Raw genomic sequence first — 23,423 nt, 5'->3', positions numbered from 1 at the left:
AGACCAATAGGTTAGGGAAATTTCTTACGTCAATGAGCACTTTCAATATTGTATAACTTAGGATAGGCAACTTGAATTATTTACAGTTATTTCAGACTCTTGTAACCTGTCTAAAAATCACATCCTGAATTTCAGCATGAGTTCTGGTCTTTTTTTTCCCTACTCTAAGTAAGACTTGTAGTAGCCTTATGTAAAACAAAACATAGCAACAAAGTAGTTGGCTTTGTGCGATGAGATGGAAGAATCAATAGTGATTTTAAAAAAGTTTTAGAAATAAATTGAAACCAACACAGATCACATACATGCCACACAGATCAAAAAGATTATGAGATTTAATATGTTTGTATTTCTTTGCATATTGTTGAGGAAAAGTGTGGATTTTAGTAGGATTATTCATGTGTTTAAAGCTATGTGTATGCTTTGCTGGATCAAACACAGGAATATCAGAGTAGCAGGACTGAGCTTTTGTTACTTTGTCATCCTCCCTCTTCTGCCAAGCCAAAGGAACTAACCCCTCTGTGGTTGTTTCCAGGATTTGTCAAAGACAAATCCATTCCAGAGGAACACTTGCTGCTTCAGTGTATGGCTTATCCAGTGATCACACCAATGGGTGGGGCCATACGTATGCTTGTTTTCCAAACAGCTAAATCATGGCTGAAACTAAATCAAAGGCAAACTTTCACTGCCTTCAATACTGAAGAATTTGGATTTAAATACGATCAGTTGGCTAAAAGCAGCAAGGTAGGTTACTGTCACATTCTCTTCCTTCCTTGCTTACGTTAGAAGCTTGTCTTTAATGTGTTTTCCTTTTTATCTTAAAGGGAAAAAAAAACAAAACAACAACAACAACAAAAAACACATCTGTATGATGAAGATATAGTGTGGTTTGAGTTGTGAATAATCTAATTCAAGTTGTGAATTATCTTCATTTAAATCTTTCAAGATTAAGATATAAAATAAAGGTCAGAATTCTTTTTAATTACTCTTATAAAAGTCCCATAGTAGCTATAATGAAAGGCTCATTATATTTTGATTTAGTTTGTTTTGACTATTAGGTAGACTCAAACTGAAGCTGACATTAGCAAACAGACAAACGAGGCAGTCATACAACTATGAACTAGTGTCCCAAATATTTATCTGTGCCTTTTGGATTCTCTTAATTTAGTACATGACAAGGTGTTTTGAGAAAACATAAAGCAGATGTTGAGGGGAAAGCTGTCAAACACAGAGTCTATTATTTTCAACTTCACAATCTTCCTATACAACATTGCTAAAACTAAAGCATGACTTAATACCAGGTGGGTTTAAAGAAGTCTCTTTATACATTAGCTGACTATTACTTGTGCTTAACTAAACAGGGAGTGCACACAACAATAAATGAAATAGAAAATGGCATTTTAAAGAGCAGAGACAGCCTTTCAAGATCAGTGTAATTTTTCCCATGAGCTACAATCATATAAGCAAATTCTTACATTCCTTTCCTTAATGCAGACAAGGCTGCTTAGGTCCAGAGTCACAAAAGTATTTTAAATCCCTTGATCAGCTAGGGCCATCAAAAGGAAAAGATAACATAGCCAGAATTCCCTAGCATGATGTGTTAATCCAAGCTGAGACTTATGGGTGCTTGTAAAGTAATACTAAACAACCTAAGCTGTATTTAGTAAATCCAAATGCCAAAAACGGCTCAGAAATCTTACATTCAAATGCACATCAAAAATCTGATCCTTCTACAGAACAATCAAGCTTTGGTCTGCATTTTCTTCAGTTGATTTTATACCACAGCATTAAGAGAGTCACAGTAAAAAGTCATTGGATGTCTTCACTACAGATTGCTTTTCCTTAAAGAACAGTCCTCCAAAGATTAAAAAAAAAAAAAAAAAAAAAAAAAAAAAACAACACCTGAGCTACTTCAGGTGCCTTTATTCTTTCTTTCCATCATCATGAAATAGACAACCCCAAAACTACCTTTTGCCCTGTATAAGCTTTTGGATACTTATGCAGAGGTTCTGGACCTTCCAAGAACAGTACAATCCATCAAGCGAGAAATATTACTGTCAGCTATCTCAGTAAGGCTAGCTCTACAAATTCAAGAAAAAATGTTTTCTTCTTTCTTTTTTCTTTTTCTTTAACTGAAAAAAGTGTATAAGGAATCTGTATATACAGAAACACATCAGAGTAAAAGTGCGCCATTTTCATAATAATGTAAATGGAATTAATGTTACTAAAGGTCTTAGCCTGTTACAATGGACCATTTAGATCACAAGACAGTTTTATAAAATGTCTGTGTTAGGTTAATGCTTTCATTTATACCAATTTAAATGCATAATAACAGCACTGTAGTTTGTTGAATGAATATTTTAACTAAGAGAATATTTCAGTCTATACTCTTTATGAAAAGTCATTAAGAAACCTATTCCAAACTCTTAAATACTGATTTCTTTTCCTGGCATCAGTTTAGACAGATGAAGAAAAAGTTTGCTACCTACTATCAAGTAGTTTGCTTCTCATTTTGTCTATTTTTCTCCCTGAGAGTGCGATAGAAACATTTAACCAGATTTCAATTAACTGCTTGAAAAATCATCAGTTATTTTTTTCTCAGTCATTTGAGCCTTTCATTCTTGACATATGTAGGTCACTTTGAAACATAGTCCCACCATTAGCTATGCATTTTTGCCAGCGATGAACAACAGCCTTCATGCCATGCTTGCAGAAATCTGCACCAGTGGAGGTGACACTGTCGCTGTCACCAACACTGAAACACAGCACTCACTGCATCACTGTGCTGTTTGGTCTCCTTAAGTATTCAGCAAGCATTGATGAATGTCAATGGGTGCAATTTTTTTCTGCTTGGAGGATTTCAGTGACACACCTTTGCTTCATATGCACTTCCACATTAGACATCATTTTGTTGGACTGCCCTTGTGCTGCCATCTGTTACATACAACAGTGAAATTTAACAGAATATTGGCACGAAAGTTCAACCTCTACTGATATACCACCAACATCGGCCTCTGACATTGTGGGCCAACGTCATAAAATAGGAGACAATATTTTCAGGACAACTCTCATAGATTCAGCAAGCATCATAGAAAATAAACAGTATTTTTTTTTCCCCAGGAAAACTGAACCAATAGTATATGTATGAAAAAGCTGAAGTAGTATCTATGAAAATTTGGATTTAAAGTGATAGGCCATTTTCCCATATATTTATTTTATATATAAATATTTGTATAAAGATCAATTTAATTTTCAAGAAAATAGGAAACTCTCAGTGTATAAGTTGAGGAACATACAGGATTCACCATAGATCTGTAAATTCAAGTCAACTCTAGCCTCAATGGAGGCTAATTTTACAACCAGGTCATCCTGACTATGGGGCCAACCATGAGATTTAATTTATTTTGTTTAGTTGATGCAAGTGAGTTGATGTATATTTATATGATGTGAATACATATATGATGTGATATTATGTTTTCCACATTGCAGGCCATAATACTATATGCTGGTGAGCAGCAGTGTCATATAACACATTGCCATAGCTCCTTGGCAATGCACTTAAATGGTGGCTGAAATAAGATCACCAATATAATTTTCATATTATTATTACAAACATAATCAGAGGGCTGGAGTGCCTCTCTTATGAGGGAAGGCTGAGGGAGCTGAGCTTTTTCAGCCTAGAGGAGAGAAAATTGTAGCGAGACCTCACTGTGGCTTTCCAGTATTTAAAGGGAGATTGTAAACAAGCGGGAGACTGGTTGTGATAGAACAAGGGGGAATGGTTTTCAACTAAAACAGGTAAGATAGATACTAGGAAGAATTTTTTTGTTTACTCAGAGGGTGATGAGGAACAGAAACAGGTTGCCCAGGTGTGTTGTTTATGCTCCAGCCCTGAAGGTGTTCAAGGCCAGTTTGGATGGGGCCATGGGTAACTTGATCTAGAAGGTGGCCATCCTGCCCATGGCAGGGGTTTGAAACTAGATCATCTTTAATGTCCCTTACAGCCCAAGCCCATCTATGATTCTGTGATTCTGTGATTCTGTGACTCTGTGACTCTGTGACTCTGTGACTGTATGGTTCTATCATTATGATTAGCACTGAGTGCCAATGTCCAGCCCGCTTCATTTCTTCTCTTTTCTTTCCCAGTTACTTGCAGTGGATTATTTAAATCACATATATATTTTATGTATCTCATCATTTATTGTTTATTATCCTTGAAGATAGGTCCATCCTTGAGAAACAATCAAAGTTCACATCTATTGATAGATGCCTTCCATGAGCCGTTGCCAGAAGCAGGCTTTTTTTTTTTCAGCAGGTTTTTGTCTGAAATAGACTAGTCTTGTAGGACCATGAAGATTTTTCTGCTCTGAATCAATGAACAAATGACTGTCCATGCACAAAATAGAAAAATATACAGTGTTCACAAAAGAAAATGATTCAGTACTCTCTCACAGCTGCAACTCCAAAAGATAGTCCAAGTACTGAAAAGCTCTTGGACAATGGTAAGCGGTGGCTGAAGTCTTTAGTTTGGAAGTGGTTCCCATTGGCAAAAGACAAGAACAAAGTTTCTGTGATCAATATAGCTAACCATTTGAAGAGTGCATATTTAGACTGATGCAATACGTAATTTGGAGGTGAAGCCAAACAAATGTATTCAGGATATTTTCTGATGAAATCAAGAAACTCGCACTAACACAAGGAAGAATTTTAGGTAGATGAAACTGATCTTTAAACCCACTCTACCATTTTTATGCAGCACATCAATCCATGATATGAAGTTCTACCTAAAGGAAAAAAAGGTTGTCATTCCTTCAGAAGATTGTTTTTTAAAAGTTGAATGTTTCTGTTCAGGTATATGTTTAATAAGAAATGAGAAGTTCAGTGTAGATCAGTGTAATTGAGGATATATTTTCAGAGCTACTAATTTGCTTCAGTTTTACAGTATCTGAAGATTAGAAATGCTTCAGTAAGTTGAAAATAAGTAAAATTGTTTTTTTCTGTTTGGGGTAAATTCTTGTGGTGATCATGGTAGCAAAATCTGATTGGTCCCTCAGATTTTTCAAATAGTTTATCTTTCATAAACAGAAGACAAACTGCTTTCGTCCTTCTCTGTCTCTCACTTCATCACTTAGGACATGTTCTGTATTCATTACACCGGTGTCTAAATTTGTTTTTTAGGGCCATTTATATATACTTTTGTGTGTTTAGGCACAAAGAAAAGCAAAACTATTATTTTTTTTAGTTACATTGAATTTGAAATAGAAAAAAAACAGAAACAGGAAAAAATTGTTTTTACTAGTAAACTGTGCAAACACGACATGGAAATCATAGAGGGAATGTGCAGACTGCATGTAATACCAACATAACTTATTCTTACAAATTGTGTTATGTCACCAGAGGGACACTTTAAAATGAAACCTTTCAAAGTTTTCAGATATTTCAGTGGCATGCACATTTATAGCTAGCAATTAAACACAGAAATTATGGATAGAATGCAATTGGAAGTGAAAATCTAAAAAGTCTGCACTGATCTAAGAAGACAGCCTGATGCAAAGCATCATCTCCCAAAGGCCCTTCTGTCTACGTAGTTTTGAAACATACACTTAACCAGCTGCCAAACCTTGCTTTTAAATGGAGGCTACAAAAAAGGTGTTCTGCATTTTCAGTGCATGCCACTTTACAAAGGAACGAAGCACTGTCTGGCTGCCATATAGGCAGGCAAAAGGGAACCAGCTTGCAAGTGATTAGAATAATGAAACTGGAAAGGATTAGCCACATTATCCAAACATGAAGCAATAGGCTAGTCAAACTAATCCCCGAGGAATAGTTAAAGGAAACAAATGACATGATAGTCATAGGGTTACTTCTCAGTAAGATAGCATTAGAGCATGTGGTACTTGTACTCTACTTCTGCTCACATATTTTTTTAAAAGCATATGCAAACAACAAGAAGGTAAGCCGATGGATCTGGATGACAAGACTGAGCTAGTTTTATTTCAGATTCTGTATGTCTTATCTGACTTTTAAAAATAATTAAAGTGTTATTAGACTGACTGATATCAATAGAACATCCACATCCTGTGGAGCCCTTAATTGCAGGAAAAGAAGGGTAATGATCCAGATTTTAATACGACTGTGTCTATTGTGCCCTGTTGGATAGATTCATTATGCAGTGAGTGAACATTTTTTCCTCTCATTATTTAATTATTTTGGAAATGTAAGAAGTAATTCCAGTGCTAATCACAACATTTATGCTTTAGAAGGATAAATTAGCCCCAGATCTTTTTTTTTTTCTTTTATATAAACTCATCATATATGGAAATTCTGTCCCTGTCCTGTATTCACATACAGTCAGATTTCTATCTATTCAGAAAAGTTGCTGAACCTATTAACATTAAAAACAGACGAAAACAAAGCATGCACTGGGTATTTACAGAAGACCTGAGCAAAGTCCTCTGGAGTCAAGGAGGGTCCATCCAAATTCATTTTTTTTTCTATAACTGGGAGTGCAAAGTGAAAATAAGGGCTCTGTTCTTGTTGAAATTACCAAGCATACATGGAACATAGATCAAGGGCAAATCAGGAACTAAGCTGCTACTAATGATCCTCTTTATGACTTCAGACTGTCAGAGTGCCCTGTGTATAGGAGCTTTTGTGCTGTGAGGGTGAAGGGCTCTGGCAGAGCTGTTGTCTTGGACTCCACACAAGCCTTGTCTGCACTGTATTTGCTCACCTCATATAAGAGTCCTCATGCCCACCTTTTTTTTTTTTTTTTTTTTCTTCCCATTAACCCTTGAATAAGAGATGCCCCTCACATAGCTCCTGATTTCAGAAGGGAGATTTAGAGAATGTAGATACCAAACACTATATCGTGACAGAGACAGCTCAATCCTGTGCAGTGTCTCTGGTTGATATATACCACGTGATTCACAGGGATATCACAGGGATATCAATGGACAATTGCAAATTAATCTATCTATGAGGTTTCTTCTTACCTGCCATTAGTTGCTGGCTTTCATTCTGAAGCTTGAGGATACTCAATCCTACTACATTTTTCTCTCAAGTTTAAAGTGTTAATGAGCATTCTCATTGTTCATATTCTGATCGCGCCTTGTCAGAGATCCAGTAATCAATTGGCTTCAGTAACATCTTTTCACAATGATTTCCCCAGGTTAATTACATGTGCTATCTCAAAAGTATTTCCTTTCACTTTTTATCAGCTGCTTGATAGAAGTATTTTTTGTAACATCCTTAGAAGAGCTGAATTTAGGAAGAGCTTATCAGGTTCTAAAGGAGTGTAATCATCCATTCCTTACCAAGTGATATATTAGATCATTTATTTGTGGCAAGACAGACATTTCAATAGTGCTTATTGTTTCCCATAATGAAAGGTTTAAATCTTCCTTTAGGTTCCTCTGAAATTTAATTTTTGTTGATGGAGACAAGACAGTTTGTGCAAGATTTTTTTGATGTCAGGGCTTCAGAAATCCCAAACTATTAATTATATTTTTCCACTCTATAACTCTATGTTGTGAAAAAAAGGAGGTGGAGGAAATCAAGTACAATAGAAGCTTTCACACACCTCACCTTTAAAAACAATAAATTCCTTCCCTTTAGCAGGATTATTTATTGAGCTGCTATTTAGTCACTGAAAAGGGATTTTGTCATATACTCTATACCACTCATGAAAACTGCATCCTATTGTATTTCTGTATTTGCATTTGGCAGAAGTGCACAATACAAATGACAAATTTATCTCCTTGGCCAAATTAACCCCAGAAATGCCCTTTCTACAGGAGATCTAAGGTTCCATGAATAGTGTGCGTTTCAAGACTGAACGACTTCTATGTGAATTCCCTTCTACCTAATTTTAAGCAGGTGTTTTTAGTGTACAACTTACCATAATTAAGAAGGCTGCCTTGTCAGCAAAATACACTTACTGTTGGTACAGTGTATTTATATTTCATCCAAATTGCTAATATAATTGGTACGTAGTACCAAAAGACTTTATCCTGCAGTCTTTGCTTAGACAACACTCACACTGTCAGAGTACAGCCTCCATAGATGAGCACTGTACTTGTTTCCTTCATTTCAGTTTTCTGTCCAAGAAAATCTATACTTTCTTCTCATCTGCATTGCATTCTGACGTCATGGACAAAGAGTCAAACAAATTTTTATCTGAGGAAAATCAATAATTTTTTATGATACTGACTTCAAAAAATGTTGTTTCCTAAAAATGATAGACAATGAGGCACTAATCTATCAAGATGGCTCTGGATTCCAGTCCACCCTTAATATCATTTTCCAGCAACCAAAGCACTGTGTGGCAAAATGGTTCTTAGTTCTTTGGAGCAGTTTCCTCATTTTTCAAATACACAAACTTCATCAGCAAGCTGGCAATTTCACAATGTGTCTAACAAGCAGGAAATTATTCGGAAAATATTATTGGAATATTCAGAAACTGTTATTCACTCAGCTGTTCTAATGGCCCAGATCCTAGAAGGCAAAGTGTCTTGACTCAAAAACTTTAAAAAGAAATCTAATGATATGTAAACTAATCTCATGATTTGGAGGCACAAACCACGGTTTTTACACCATTCAGTCTGGCAGTGCTGCCGTTGGCAGAGTGAAATGGGCAATGGAGCGGGTGTTTAGGGAGATTGAAAACAGCAACGTTTTTTTTTTCTTCTACCTGAAAGGGGAGCAGTTTATTCAGAGAAGACTGCTAAGATAGTTTCTCATAAAATTTCACAAAAAATTTTATTCCCTAAAGAACTGCTTCTTTTCACAATTCAGTACTGGGGATGAACCAGTTATTGCTGCCCACAAATTGCAAAGGACCAGAAAACTCATTCATGAGGTACCTCCACTGAAAACCTTGCCAGGAGTACCTTGGCCCCAAAATATGTACATCTGTGTCTGAATGCACATAGATACTTATTTGCGTGTACCCAGCTTGAGTCTTTATGGCTGGTTTTCCACGGACTGTATTCCATCTTCTCTCTTGTTTTCTATTATCCCCAGCTTGACACTGTGATATATGTAGGGATGAACAAGCTAGAAAATGTAAAATGCTTGAAATACAGGATTAATTTGACTAGTCATAGTATTATTTTGATAGTATTAGGTCACTTGCTGGATTCCTGCCTACTTCTTACCAGTGCTGTTCTGTATTACAGAAGTATTCTTGGCATCTCAGTGTGAAAATATTCACCACTGTTTCCATCCTTTCTCACATCTGTGTCTGAGCCTTTGCATAATGAAAGTGATGCTCCCAGGTTGCAGTAGTTGTTTGTCAAGCTGTGGCAGAATGCCCAACTCTTCTCTGTTCCTGGGGCTGTAAGGACAGAAGGAAACTGCATCCTTCTTTCCCATCAGAAGAAAATGGCATGATTCATTTTCCCTGGTAGCTTACCACAATAAAAATGCTTTTTATTAGCTGTTGTGGACCTGCTCAGCTGTTCAGCTGATGGATTGTTAATACTGAGCACAATTGGGTCACTTCATTCTCTTTGCTTGTAGGACTCCAATTGGACTGAAGGGATCTACTGAACCTGCAGTTTGCCCTACAGCAGGTAGACTGACAATCTGTCCCTTATAAGGCTGTGCTTGTGGACATGTAAAAATGCTGCACACAGCTAATTTCATCAATGATTGAAGCAAATACTCTCCCATTTAATGTCAGCTGTTTGTGCTAAGCAGCAAAATGAATTTGTAGCTGTGCAGTTTGCTCTGTTGTTGACATCAGGCACACAAAACAGTACACCTACTTGTAGCAAGGCATTGAGTGTTGAGTTACCTTGGGTTCCTAAGTTCTTTTTTCATGTACTTTTCTTCCATGTCAAATGAAAACAGGTGATAACTTCAGGAAAAATAGATATGTTACCAGAGATTTGCAACTCCACCTTTACAAGCCTCCACAAAATTTGATATGTCTGTACTACATAATCTAGGTGAAATTTTTTGCACAAAGATTTAACACTTTTCACAAATGTGTGTATAATGAAATAAATTTGCATCACTGTTACATCATGTGTCTCACACCTTTTATTTTAATTTTATTCCCTAATTCCTTCCTGAAAGCTATGAAGAAATAAACTTATTGCTTTCCACACTGAATCTTAACATCATGTGAGAGTCACGAACTATCTAAATTATGCACTCATTCACCTCATTGGATGTAATATGTATTTTGAAATATATTAAAGCATCCATTAAGATGTACTGTTTCTATCCAGGGAGAAACACAGGCCTTCTAAGAGGTAAATACTAGGTGAGTTTCAGATGTTGGCAATATTTTCCTGATGTAATGGCATTCAGTTATTTATGTTGTAAGCTAGGTTACTGCAAATCTGTAAAGAAAGACTCCCGGAGGAAGTCTAAGTTTGTATTCTGATGCTGTCATTTATAAGCTATTTTAGACTCACTTTATGTATAAGAGACTGCTTCACATTTCTTGGAACAGGTGATGTTATAACATGTGCAATCTTTTTCTTCAGCAGCCTTTAATATATTGGTACAAGTATTACCTTCTTATTATAGGTAACACGGAAAATGATGCCTGTACTTAAGGCTGACTAACAATTTCCACAGTAAAACTCTTGCTTATTATATTGTTAAACTTAAACTTCAGGATGAAGTTTGTGATGCCAGATAGCTGCCTCATGTTTCATATTTTGGGAAACTTTCAGCTACAAAAGCTACAGCTATTTCCAAGAAATAAGCTAAGAAAAGTATATGGTTTTACACATCAAAAATTTTCACTGGGACAAGATCTCCTGATTACTAGTGAATACAGCAAAGGGAAATCAGGAAAAAAAATAAAAATAAAAAAAAGATTGTACCCTGTGTGGACTATACACTGTCATTCTGTGTAACATAGACAACTTTGGTGACACCATAGTGTGTCTTCAGTTGCCTGAATATGAAAAGTCTTTAGAGTGAAATATGGCCGCTGTTTGGCTCAAACAGTCAATTTCCCTTTGAGGGGAACTAAAGAATGTGGGACAAAAGTAGCTGGTACATGTCTGCTGAAGAGTAGCAGAGGGAGCTGCAATTCAAGAGGAAGTGAGCAGGAGGCCATGTGTGTTGGCGAGGTGCTACCTCACTTTGTCGAATAAGAACAGATGGGCAGGGATGGTAACAAGGATGGGGAACATTCTCAGCCCAGGGATCACAGATATGACCCTGGTGATGGGCTAGGTCTAGGGCCAAACCATAACATGAGGTCAGTAGTTAAGTTTTAGAAGGTATAAGGCATAGTTGTAGTAGGGCTCAAAATCTGGGGCAAGAGTGGGAGCTCAGAAGTTTTTTCAAGCATAGCAAGTTTCACTGCTTCCCTTTTGGTAGCTGTGTCCAAGGGCTGGGAACTTGGGCAGCCAAAGTCCTCTGAATGGAGAATTAACCACAGAGCTGGTGGGTGCACTCAGGGCTCTGGCACTGCTGTGCCTAAGCCCAAAGTGGAGGTGAGTGTAAGCACCAGGCTCCCAGTTGCACCTGGGAGCTCAGAAATCCCTCAGTGTCACCCACAAGAACCCCTCGAGCTGTGCTTCAGTAAGGCTATTCTCTACCCCCACCTTGCTTTCAGGTGCTGCTCAGCATGGAAGATTTTCCCATGCCACTCCACATACCCTTCCATGAGCACAAACACAACTAACTAGCACATACTATTTCCTCCTTCAGTATTAGACACTAACAGAAATGTTCATTTTCTCAAATAGAGGTGAGGCACATGAACTTCCTGAAGAAGCCGGAAGGCAAGTCAAGAAAAAAAAGATTATTCAATAGGCAAGGCACTTAAATGTCCCATTGGAAAATTGTCTTTTACGTTTGCCTTCTACTGGAATGCCTGTATGGGGCTAGGAAAGTCACTTCAATCTTATACAATTCACTTCTTTGTCTGCTCTTCATTATCCTTATAACCTATTTGATAGCTTTCTCATTTGCAAAGTGTCTCACAAACATAACTGTGGCTGATTGCAACGCTGTAAATAACATGAAATAAAAGCACGTTTAATGCTATAAGGTGCTAAATGTCCTAGAAAATTGGAATCTAAGCATTCAAATCTGGGACCCAAAATTAAAGGACATTTGGCTCCTTGACTTTATGGTTTAGCTTTCTTTCTGTAAAAAGATAAAAAATAATTCCACTCCACACAACAATTTGTAATGCTTAATTAGTTTAAATTTGTGGAACCCTGTGATGACTGTTTAGAGATGTACACAGCAAAATTCATAACTCTTGACTCGGTGTAGGTTTAAGCAGCACGCTACAGATAAGTCTGGGTATCACACTCAGCTTTGTGGTACAAAGATATGTCCAGTTCAGTGCAAATGAAGAAATGCTGATGGGATGCTGTTAAGGCAACTTGGTCAAGTAAATTGCAAAACTTGGCACACAAGCATACAGACCTACAAAGTTATCATCTTCCAGTCTGTGATTTTCCCAGTCTTTGGTCAGAAAGGAAGAAGGCATGACTATTTTGTGAGAGGAAAAGGACTGTGGAACTAATCTACAACTGAATAGCATATTTTTCTACCAGAATTTCTTTTTGGTTATCCCACCAGCAGTTGATACACAAAACTACACTATATCCAGTACCATCAGAGATCAGACTGAATAAATGTCACAACTCAAGGTGGAGAACATGTTTCAGTCCAGTTAGTGGGACAAAGACATAGTCACATGGAAGTGACTGGAAAAGTTTCATTTTCAATATGAGAATCTAAATGTAAGGAGGCTTAAATGATTTGATCAGGAATTCCTGCCATCTATGTAACTCTTGCTCACGTGAGTCTTCTGTTCATCCATTCTGGGTTTACTGTTATTGTACTATTGACCACAGCTTTATCTGAGTATTGGCAATGGTGATTAGAGAACTACTTTAGTTTGATAACCTCAGTCTGTTTATTAGGGTTACACTTTGAAGCTCCAGGCCTTGACTTATTATACAATTAAAAATGATTTTAATTCTTATCACGTTTCTGTTACTCAAAGCTAGTTAACAAAGGTTAAATAAGCTGTTAATGTTAAGCCTATCTTTATATGCCTTGCTGAATCACATCATCAGCAGTGATGCCAAATGACTACCCCAGGTTATCTAGGGTGTTATAAGTGTCTCTCTTATTGTTGCTTGCTAATCTTTTTAATGCTTTGTTTGCTTCTTTCTTTTCCTTGCTAAACTCCATACCCTGGAGCCTGCTCTATTTTTCTGTATCATGACTGGTTCATTGTTTATTTAGCCAGGCTATTGTCTAAGCTATATTAAAATTGTCCTCGGAGACAGGGTGACACCCATAATGCATGTAGCCTTATTACAGCTAGAGGCACAGCAGAAAAGCACTGCTAATTTATTACAACAGACAGTGTAACCATTGAACCCAGTTCAGCCTTGACCAGAGGACCCAGGTGGCTTAGCCATGCAAAATATGTCTCATTTGTATCTACCTACTTTGTATTCACAGCTGATACATAGCTATTGAGAATATATGGCTATAAGGAAATAATAGTTTATAATAGTTATAGGTAGAAATGGATGAGGTGTCTTTAAATAGGAGATTAGCTTTGACAGTCACTTTCTGTTTTTCCTTTAGGATCAAGTTTTTACAAAACTATTGTAGTCATTGGGCTGATATTGAAGAAAATACAAAGAGGAGCATGAGATCATGAGAATAAGGGAATAGCTCTAAAGCAGTAAAATGAGGAACAGTACAAATCTTCTGAAATGACTGGGACAATTATTTGCATCTTTTATTATGGTCAGTGATAGCTATAAGCAAAACCCACATGCTGCAGATATCTGAGAAAACTGAGATATCTGAGTTTTGTCTCTCATTTACTGGGACCTCAATTTCATTTGACCAGACCAATATCTGGAAGAGGAGTCTTGAGTCATCCCAGTATAAGAGTTATTTATCCTATTGACAATTTCAAATTCAGTGACTGCTTCTTATGTCACCTGCATTCATTCAAATACACACCTGTAATCAGTCTTCCACAGGGAGAAAAAATAAGAGTGATGTTATGATGATGACCAGGCAAGGAATAAAAAAAAATCACCCCCAAGGAGAACAAAATAAAGGTGCAGCAAGAATAGAAACTTGTTTGTACCAGAAGCAGGTACTACACAGAAGGGTAAGGGAGTGGCTGCACTCCAAATTAGGAGTGGAAGCAGCACTAAGTCCTCAGATGTTTAGTGTTTTTTCAGAAGTCCTCTCTCCTGGCTCTCATAGCAACTTCAAAGCCAAGAGAACTGGTTGATAAGAGGGCTGGAACCTGCAGATGTAATGAATGCATCTCCAGATATTAACATAGGGAAAGGAAAAAGAAAAAATAGTGTTCCACTTTACTGCAAACTATTTTAGCCACCTATTAAAAAGCAAAAAGGAACATCCAAAAAGAAATAGATTTCCAGAGTCGGGTGTAGTGAGAGCTTTCATGTTAAAAAGTCCATGACATATGAAGAGAGTTAACCAAAGTTTTATGCACTAAGCGTGAAATAGGAAACGCAGTGCTCATAGTCACTGGTTAAGATCCTCTTATCTCCCTGTGGAATGAAACTGAACTTTATATGTTTCTGTTGCTGGCAAAGCAACCTACTATGGTTATCAGAAATACAGAGGAAAGCCGAGTTAGAGATTTTTCCCCTCTTTGGCTTCTATGCAACTGTAGCTGATTAATCCAAGTCAACAGAGAAGTCAGTGTAGATTAAATGAGAGGTTTTTGTTGTTTTCTCCTCCACCTCCCCTATTTTTATGGTGTTCTGGTGTTGCAGAAGTATGTGATACTGGTGCATTTTCTTGTTCCCATACATAAGAGATTTGAGCAGCGGTCATTACAAAGTTAAGAGTGATATTTTGAAATGATAGAAATATATTAATCTAGTTATGGGATGGCTTTTGTTTTTACAGAAGAAGAACCAATAGCATTTTGAAAGATCAAACCATCCCCCTTGCAACTGCTTTAATCGCTTAAGTTGACTCACTTACAATAGAGGAAGGTTAAAGAAAGCAAATGGATCACAATTTTAAGATGGCCTTTGTCTTAGCTTTCTTAGAAACCCCTGGTAAACCTGTTCTCTTCCCTGTGGCAAGGTCATGACAAGCTTGTTTCTCTTTCTTCCAGTAAGCTTGTTTCAAACTTATTTTTATCTTTGCTTTAAGCTTGTAATCCTCCATTCCTTTCTCATCTTGAATCAGACCTAAGTCCTCAGATATAGTGGAACCAAACTTTCAATGTTTGAATGCCTCTCTGCAATTCTTTACAAAGGGTTTGAGTTTACAATTAAAGTCAGACAAGTTAGAAAGCCACAGAGCAGACTTGCTTTCAAATTTTGGTCTTTTAACAAGTGATTGAATGATATAAACATTTTCAAATAATCCTTTGGATACAATTCATAAAACAGACAGGCAAACTGCACACGTGGGTAAATCCAAAAAACAAATAAGCTGATATCTTTACCAGCAGTGACCATTGCTAATTCAGGAAGCTCTTTGACCTTTTGGTTCAAAGTGCTATTACTATGCAGTACCTTTTACAGCTGAAAGAGCACATGTTAGAACAAAGAGCAGAAGGAAGGCTTTTAATATGATCTAATACACCTGGGATGCAGGGTCCAGATGTAAGAAATCTAACTGAGAGCAATAAAAGGGGAATGAAACAGCTAAATTAGTAGCAAATTTCTGTACAGAAATGTTGCTCAAAAAAGAAAAGAATTCAGTAAAGAAAAGGCCAATACGCAGGCCAAGAAAATTCAAAGATAATGTCAAAGTGCAGAAATTCTGTTATCACTCCTCCAGCTTCCTCAAATTTCATGGGCATTTAAAAGCCCAGGTCAGTGACAATTAAGCACCTTCACAGTTCTGGGTAAATAGAGCATGAGACAGATGCTAACCACGTCACTTTTTACTGAAGTAAATGAGTGCTAAGAACATCCATCAGCTTGTGAGACAGAGTCTTAGAACATTAACTTGCATTCATATGAAGTGCTAACTAAGGGTTACACAAGACCCTGGCATCTATGGTTTAGGTCTCTCTTCATTCACTAGCAAACAATTAGACTCCTGCTCCAACCTCTGAGAGCAAGTTCAACAACATAAAAAATGAGTCTGGGTATAATTAAGGAGTCTGCTGATGCCTGGAAATTATAGACTGGACCTGATTTGTGCCATGACTGGAACATAAATACAAATTCTGAAAAAATTGCTTGGATTTATGATGCTGTTTTTTCTTGGTTCTTTGATTTTGTTTTCATCTTGTATTGTTATTATTGTTTTATTTATTTATTTTTTCATTCCTGTCTTGACTTTCAATCTGTAGCTAGATTATCATTCATATATGAAAGTGAGGAATAAGGTATCTTCTTCCTCTTGTATAGGTCTTCATGCCTATCAACTAGTAAATTACCCAGAAACGTGCCCTTTTCAATGAAAGGTCAACGGGAGGGGAAATGTTTGTACAAGACAGCCCGAAGGGGACAAAACTCGTGATCTTTCTGCCCAGTAACTGAATGACAGAATGGAAGGGAACAAAGTGAAAAACCTTTCCTCCTTGCACAGTGAGAGCTAAAGGGAGGTATTCTCAGACATGTTCATGCACAAGATGAGGCATACTCTGCTGGCCAAAAGCTTCAGAATGGGTTACTTAATTTGCCGCCTTCTTGTCCCTGTGTTTCCTTCTATCTGCCAGTCAGATTGGCAAATTTTTAATCAGAGTTGTAATTAACTAATAGAATTGTCAGGCAGAGCAGACTGTGTTTGGCATCCTATAGATAAGGTTTGCAAAAATATGACAGTCTTCTCTGGAATAACTCAAAAAAAAAAAGAAAAAAAAAAAAAAAAAAAGGTCTACTCACAATCAAGAGAATTTCACATTACTTGTCTGCAGAAAGGGACTGGAAGGTGCCCAGTACTAAGAAACAGTTTTGTTCAGCTTGCCAGTGACATTGGGAGCTTCTTGAAGGAGAACACTATCTACATATCAAAAGAACACACTTCACATGTGGAAAAAGAACTTGCCTTACAAACCGAAAACAAACAACTGAAACAACAACAAAAGCCAAACCCAAATACACTAGGAAATAACCCCTAATACATGTTTACATAATGAAAACCTGTAGATCATGATCTAAAAGAGGTTTTTGGAGAATTATGTGAGATTAATTCAACCTGACCAATTGATCTGTGCAAATTTATTGATCTTGACACAGAATCAATAATATATTTATCATATGTGGCTGTTGTGAGGTGCAGTTTTTACTTCTTTTTACTTGTCACAACTACTGCAAGTAGTAGGTATGTTTGATGTAAGAACTGGTGGAATTAATGTTTTTTCTAATGTAAAAATGTTCTGGGAAACTATGGACATTTCTCATCATTTTAAATTGCATTTTAAATCATACTCAGTGGTCTTATGCTTCACAGCATCCCGTAGAACTTTATTAGAGATTAGCAAGTTTACACTGTTACCTCTCAGTGTTCCATTTTTGTAAGAAATACAAGAGATCTAGAAATCTCAGTATGTGGTTGGTGAGACCAGAAAGTTCTCCTTTCGTGGACTGACAAGAGATGTTACTTGATTGATGTTCATACTGAATGTGGAGCTTTGTGAATTGTATTTACATAATTGATTTATTTTTGTTTGATTGATTGATATACTGATTGATTTCTGAGACATTTTAGCATCCAGATTTCCTACTCCCAGATTTTTTCCCTCCTACACACTCCCCCGAGGATTTTATGTTTTTTGCATACCAGATCATATATACTTTTTTTTTTTTGCTTTGCTTTGTTTTACAACTGAAAATGTTAACTATGAAGATTTAATAAAACATATTTAGCTCTTATTTTTTCACAACTGTTCTATATTGAAAACACATTAAGAACACCTTAATTCTGAAAAATAGCTACCCATTTACATTTTGATGAAAGTAACAACATCATGAAGAATTTGTATCCTATGACAATTTTAATGTGTCAGTATGTTTTTAATGGTCTATGTTATGCATACATCCTAACATTCATGCAATTCTGTGACGTAACTACCTAAGAAATGTCAGCTGGGATCCTGTCCTAAGAAAATACCATTTTTTTCCTGTTTTTTTTTTTTTTTTTTTTTTAACAAGAATATTATATATAAACTGAAAGAATTACAGTAAATTCTACAAACTGTGGATCAGGCCAAAGTTCAAAAAGTATGTAAATTTTACATCCTGCAAAGCCCAGGGAAGAGTATTTAATTACATCCTTTGGACAGAAGATGATTGAAAAGAAATATGAATTCGGGTTCTATGACTGTTGGTTCAGTTTAGTAGGAGTATACCTGCATTTTAGGCCTCAGTGATTTTTGTGACTTTACCTTGATGTCTGCCAATAGCAGAGAACCCATCATTATCTTTGGGAAATTATAATTTTAATCAGCACTATTTAATGTTTTCAAACCTTTCTGAAATTCTAAAATAGGAAAAATATTGTACTGTCCTTATTTTGGAGCTGGTTGGTTCCTCTGATAATGTTTCTCCCTGCAGGCGAGGTCACAGTGCTTCTGTACCTTCCAATATCAAGTGACAGCAGATTCCCACATCTTCCATTATTTTAGCAATAAAGCAAAGATTCCTGTTGACTGTGATCACTTTATAAGGTGAGGCTAGCTATTAGTTTTGATAGCTACTAAGGTTCTACCCCCTAGAATACCTTGCTTTCAATTGCTTATAACTTTTTCAAAATCCTAATGCTTTTATTGAGAAAAATGAAATAAAAGAAGATCAACACAGTGGAGGTAAAGAATAAAGCCATAGCCCCACCAAGCTGCACAAGTGACTTCTTTTTGCAGTAAGAGGACCTGCTATCTCAGACTTGCTATCTCTGTTGTCTCCATTTCAGTAGTGTCCCTCCTTACCTGTTTCTTGTTTACAACTGAAGGCCAGCAGCTGATATCTTTTTTTGTATTGACCAAATCAGCAACCTTAAACCATTAGGTGTGGACTATGCACTAATGTGGCAATAGAGGAAATCATCACAGTGACCATGAAATTAACACAGCATAATATTCTTCTATTTGTCAGAACTACATTGTAATATAACTTGGTTTTTCACTGTATTTTTTTTAGTACCTGGGAAACAGATATTTAAACAATATAAAAGACTATTAAAAGCGTGGTTGATCTCTTTTGTCTGTATATAGCAAGATTTAATCTTTAATATATGTCACACATTTCTATTTTTCTTGTGGACTTTTAGAATGCTTTTCAGAGCCGTCAGGATTGTGCAGAAAGATCATGTGCTGGGCTTGCTGTGGAGCATGAAGAGGAGGAGGGAAAGGACTGGAAGAAGACAAGTGAGAACCTCACAGTTGAAAAAACTGAGTGCTGATGTGAGAAACTGGATTCTCTATCTGTTGCTGCCACAGAATTCCTATACATTGCTAGGAAAGCTGCCTAAACACACTTTTAACAATAACTGAGATGCTGATGTATCTGATACTTGAAGTGGCAAGTTGAGTTAAGGGATCCTCACTTAAAAATTTGAAGTTGTCAGAAATACTGAATTCCTTTGAAATTCAGTATGAAGTTTTTTTTCACCCGAGGAAAGAAACTCAGTAGACATTTCTGACTTTTAAAAATATCCTTAACTCTCCACCCGTATTCAGATACCGCAGAAAGTGCATACCCTCAAGAAACACACAAAGAAACCAATGCATCTAGCTTTATGGAAGGGTTTGGAAAGTGTCAGATGGTTAAAATTTTTAAGAGAGAAAGGACCACAAAATGAATGAGGCATATCTCCTAAAGAAAGAAAATAATTTGATCACGTAATAAAACCCCATGTTGTTATGCCTACACTTTGAAGTCCAAATTAATTTTGCACAGACAACTTTAATTGTGGCCTTTTCTGATGTACCAGTTTCGAACTTTGCTTTCCAAAATTGGCTTCTGTGTGAACAAGTGTAAAATAGAGTAGGCTGGCCCTACTGTAGTAGCTCTTTTACTTGAGATACTACATAGTACTTGAGGTAGTAAATAAAAACATCTGAAAAAGCCTTCATAATTACAAACTAAGATTGTTTATTAAATCCTTTTTTAAAAATTAATTTTATTTAATTTTAAAAATTAACTAAGATTGTTTATCAAATCTTAACACTTTCATAGACTGTATCATGTCCAGAATAAGTTTTTAATTATTTAATGTATTAGTTTTAGCCTTTGGAAGTGCTAACTTGTTTGGAGCTCTGGAGCCTGTAGATCACATTTCGGCATTGATATTTTTCCCAACTGAAAGTTACTTCTGTAACTGTACATGGGTTTGCAAAGCTTATAGTATTTTTCTCCAGTCTTGTATATTGTATGAGGTCTCTCTTGCAGGAATATAGTGTAATGCAGTGTATTCACCTGAGGGGATGGTAAAGGATGTTAAAACAAATGCTGATAACACTGTGGATTGAAAAATACCTTTTTCACATACATGCTAGCAGATATTCATTTACATTTGGTGTCATAATAAAGTTAGCTTTGTGGATCCAGAAGAAAGTATCTTGCCTGACAATTTCTGCATCCCTTGTTCCATAAGAATACATCCAGAGTGTGCAAGGGGGTGTTCACACAGATATGCTTCTCTCTGGTCGTGGCTCCTTTGGGTTTCTAGTCAAATCCACTGCTTCCTGAGGACCCACCACTGCTCGAGAGCAAAGCTTCATCTGCTTCCAGAGCTCTGTTACAATGGGCTTTTATCTGTGTTGAGCTGGGACCAGGATGCCAGCTCCAGTGATGGGAAGTTAGACTTCCCTAAGCATCCAGACCAGAGGCGGTTTCCTTTGCAGCTCTACCACTACCATTAAGGGACCTACAAGTCCTCAAATGGCTTCTGTATACCATCAATTACACCAGATTATTGCTAGAAAATCAAAAGCATATGAGAGAGACAGAACTGTAAGATCTGACCTCTTCCAAAAGTAGAGAAAACAAACAAAACCAAACAAAAGAGAGAGCAGTGAATATGACTCTTTGGGGAAATGAGAATGTAAACTTGCCTTTTAACTTCAACAATATCTTTTAAGGAGAAAGGAACATTTTGTCTTCAGAGCAAATTCTGTAACCTTCATTTAACCAGTAAAAAATGACTGAGGTGGGCAAGATTATGAAGGTGAAGTTCTGACAGATATTCTTCCATCCCTGCTAGGACAAAGGTTATGCTCTCGTCTTTTGTGTTCCCTGCCATTTTCTTCCAGACAGCTGAACCATTCCTTCTCTAAGGTCTCTTTGGTCTGGGGCCCCTAAAAGCTCATATAACATCTTCAGCAGATTTGTGTTTCTTTTCTCTATCCCCCCCTCTCCCTCCACATTTTTTTTTTTCTTTTTTCTTTTTCTCATTTCTCTCACTGAAACTGGTTTTGAGCTTCTTTAAGGTCTCGAGGTGGGCAAGCTTATAAAATTGTGGCAGCAGCAACAGCCTTGAAGAGGATACAATAACACTGTACATCTGCTACAATGTTCTTAAGTATTTGCGGCATGCTGGTTTAAGCCTGTCAGTTTTTGTAAGGGCTACCTGTTACAATGCACCTAATTAGCTTACCGGCTATTTGGAGACAGCTCTACTGGTTTTTCTATCATCCAGTCTTTATTAAGTGAGCTGTTTCTGAGACGAATAGGTTCTTTATAATGATGAGGTCCTTTTTACGCTTATTAGTCCTTAAAGCAAGCCTCTTCTTATAGAACAAAGTTCTCTCTCTCTCCCTCTCTTCCTCTCTCTCATTTTTTTTTCCTTAGGACTTAGACTGGAAGAAGTGAAGCAGCCTTCTTCTTCTTCTTTTTCTTTTTCTTTTTTTTTTTTTTTCCCTTCTGCTGGAGTATTTTATTAAAAGTTTTAGTGGCTGCACTAAGAGCAAGGTGCCTGCGCCTTTAATCATTTTCATCTTTAAAACAGAACCTTATATTTTCACATCTTCAGCTGTCCCAGAGGGCAGCTAGGCCATCTTTAACAACATTAATTTCTCTTTATGACAGGACTAGTGCTGCCCCAGGTCTTCAGAACTGCCTAAAATGTCTGGAAAAGTAGATAATGAAGAGGATATTAGAATTGTAAACAAGAACAATTTGGTAATAAAAACCATATATTTTCTCCATAGGACTTTGGGCTTAATATTGCAGCAGCAAAAGTGTCACGAGTCATAATTTGTTGATGGCCACTGTACATTAGTTACTGTAGGAGCATGTGCGTAAAGGGCAAGAACTATTGGCTTTGCATTAAAGAACATCTAAGTCAGGTAATTCTAATTTACTTGTTTTGATCTCTTTCTAATCTCTTTTGTTTGCTTTTATCACAGTGTGATTTCAAACACACAGACACACACATGAAAGAAAAAATAAGAAAAAGAAGAAATAAAAAAAAGAAATAAAGAGAAAAGATCCACTTCTGCACTGTAAGCCCCACAGCTGGTGAGTAAAATCTGCTCTCTGTAACTGGGAGAACTGGGCAGGCCCCTCGGCCATGCTGTTCACCTGGAGTGGAGCATTCCAGCCCCAGGGATCTGCCTCACCTCTGCTGCTCTGCAGAGTGCTGCAGATTCCTGAGCAGGGAGCCAGCTGGAGGACTGAAATGCTGCTATCTTCACTGGTACGATTATGTATTTTACTAGCTGCACATCCCTGCTTCTGCCTACCCATACATCCTTTATTGCTGACAGGGTTTATGAGTGTAATATGATGGAGTAAGAAACAGTAGATTTTTCCCCAGAAGCTGAGCACAGCTCTTTGTCCGCAGAGAATGTGGGAGGGCAGTATAAAATGGTAAGCATTGTAATCTGCAGATGTCATAAACAGGGCTATCTTTTCATCTTAAGGTGTACAGCCACCGAGAAAGTTCATGCTATACTTAACCTTTGGCCCTCTGCTGATCTTTTGTTGCTCTGCATTAGTGTGCTGAAACCTGAAAACATAATCCTTACAATACCTACCACCTTTCAGCAGTATGGTTTTCCTTCATAATTTGCATTGGCTGCGGCTAGCAGCCTGAACCGTCCAGCTTCCTTCACCAGATTTTAGACTTACTGCATTGGAGAAGGAAAAAAAAAAAAAAAAAAAAAAGACAAACAAAACAAAATTCCCAGACTGTATTGAAATATTTCATAATAGTTGACAGCAACATTGTGTGTTTCCCGTTAGAAAGTTATAGGCTTAATCAGTCGCCTTGTTTACTCAGAGTATGCAGTATTTCAGCACTAAATGTTTTAAGCTAATTGGTCCAATACTAAAGTACCACATTATGCACTTTCGTGACTGAAATAAATTGGCTGCATTTCCTGGGATTCTTCCTGGAGTATATACATTTCTCTCCCCCCTGCCCCATCAGGACAACAGCTTTTCTGTCATTAATTCAACATCAAATTATTTCCTTGGTTACTCAGTCCCGAGGCTAATGAGCTGCCTGTGCTTGCA

The 23,423-nt window shown here is 37.0% G+C and overlaps 1 long non-coding RNA gene across 1 annotated transcript; it reads left to right on the top strand.

Annotated features, from left to right (window-relative positions):
* The first annotated feature begins 562 nt into the window (after nt 1-562).
* On the top strand, nt 563-23,060 carry LOC121109987. The gene is made up of 3 exons (XR_005857478.1): nt 563-741; nt 18,522-18,634; nt 19,234-23,060. It is a non-coding gene; the product is annotated as an uncharacterized LOC121109987 (long non-coding RNA).
* Nucleotides 23,061-23,423: the final 363 nt, after the last annotated feature.

The sequence above is a fragment of the Gallus gallus genome, chromosome 2 (genome assembly GCF_016699485.2).
Source record: "Gallus gallus isolate bGalGal1 chromosome 2, bGalGal1.mat.broiler.GRCg7b, whole genome shotgun sequence".
Classification (NCBI taxonomy): Eukaryota; Metazoa; Chordata; class Aves; order Galliformes; family Phasianidae; genus Gallus; species Gallus gallus.
Note: the sequence above shows the minus strand (reverse complement) of the source record. Positions and strands in the feature narration are given on the sequence as shown.